This window comes from Myotis brandtii, unplaced genomic scaffold, assembly GCF_000412655.1.
Source record: "Myotis brandtii unplaced genomic scaffold, ASM41265v1 scaffold150, whole genome shotgun sequence".
Lineage (NCBI taxonomy): Eukaryota > Metazoa > Chordata > Mammalia > Chiroptera > Vespertilionidae > Myotis > Myotis brandtii.
In genome coordinates this window covers 225,149-227,168 of record NW_005355411.1, presented here as the reverse complement: position 1 = coordinate 227,168, position 2,020 = coordinate 225,149, and positions in this window count along the sequence as shown.

Sequence of the window (2,020 nt, the reverse complement as noted above, 5' to 3'; positions counted from 1 at the left end):
ATAAATACAACATTGGTGTGTTCTGTGCCCGTTTCATTATGTAATTAAATTTTGCATTTCTTTAGTTCTATGTTTGGGTTATTTCAGAATAACAAAACAAAATGAATATATTCATTTATAAGGATAACAACATATTGTGTTTGACCAAGTTTATAAGTAACAAAGTGGTTTATAAAATTAATATAAATGTCAGTTTTTATAACTATAAATTTAGAATCACAAAAACAAATTTTCTTGAGATTTCCTGCATGCCTTTCATATAACTATCCACTCTTGACCTGGCTGTGGTGGCTTGGTGGATTGAGCATCGTCCGATGGACCAAGTGGTCCTGGGTTCGATTCTCAGAAAGGGCACATACCTGGGTTGCGGGCTTGATCCCCAGTAGGGGCATGCAGGAGGCAGCCAATCAATGAGTCTTTCTCATCATTGATGTTTCTATCTCTCTCCCCCTCTCCCTACCTCTCTGAAATCAATAAAAAACAAAAAAGACCCACATATAACTATCTACTCTCAAAGGTAAAACCTTACATAGTCACAGTTCATTCTCAAGTAGAGTAAAGTGAAATTGTTACAGTGCTCTTAACTATAGGATTGATTTGTATCTCCAGTTTTATCACTCATTTTATTTGGTTTTTATCACACGTAGATTCTTGTAACCAAAGCAAAATTCAGAAAATGTTGCTATCATAAACTCCCTCAGACTACCTTTTTCTTTTTTCCTTTCTTTTTTTAAATATATTTTATTGATTTTTTTACAGAGGAAGGGAGAGGGATAGAGAGTTAGAAACATCGATCAGCTGCCTCCTGCACATCTCATACTGGTGATGTGCCCGCAACCAAGGTACATGCCCTTGACCAAAATTGAACCTGGAACCTTTCAGTCTGTAGGTCGGTGCTATCTTCACTGGGCCAAACCAGTTAGGGCTACCTTTTAAATATGTTTTTATTGATTTCAGAGTGAGGAAGAGGGAGATAGAAACATCAATGATGAAAGAGAATCATTGATAGGCTGCCTCCTACACCCCCTACTGAGGATCGAGCCTGAAACACAGGCATATGCCCTGACTGGAAATCGAATCGTGACCTGGTTCATGGGTTGATGCTCAACCACTGTGCCACCCTGGCTCGGCTTCCTTTTCGTAGACACATCCTTGCCCTAACGCTAGTTTTTGGTGTCACAGTTCTCTTTGTACCTATAATTTTTGTCATTTCTGAAATATTAGAAAAATTGAGTCAGTTAGCATGTATCCTTTTGAGATAGGCTATTTGACCATGTGAGATATAGACAATACATAATGATCTCTGCCCCGGTTCTTGATACAAAGCACCTGGAACTCTTGTAAATTTCCAAGTGATAACAGGTAATAGGGTTTAGAAATAGAGTTCATGATCAATAATGCCTATTGAGGAAGGATCCATAAACCTTCCAATAGGAGGCTATTCAGAGATCTCTCAGGTGGGTGAATACATCTGAGTATGGGGAGGGTGGTGCACCCTAACTTTATGGGGACAGATGCTCCTGTGCTTGGGCCTCTCCCAGACCTCGCACAGTGTATCTCTATTTGCCTGCTCATCTGTAACCTCAATGATGGACGTTTATATGTGCATTTGTTATCACTGTCTCTTTGGTAAAAAGTCTGGTCACATTTCTGCCTAATCGATGGATGCTGGCATTTTTTTAATCAAAGGGACAGGGAAACAACAAAGATGTATGTTGGAATTTCACTCATTTCGTGCCTTTTTTTTTTTCTTTATGCAATAAATTTTCTTTATATTGGGGTAGTTAGTTCTAATATTTTTTCAATTTTTCATGCTGTGCCCAAAGAAATGAACACTTGCTTTTTTTTTTTTTTGTGATCTTCAGCCTATGATTTCTTTTTCTGAACAGCTTTTATACACACAGGTGGTGGAGCTCAGTCCTTATTAGCTGCTGCCTTCCTCATGGCTGCAAGGATATTGCTCAGCTCCTCTCTCTTCCTCTTGGCACAGATGTGTGTCCCCACACTTTTTTAAAAAAAT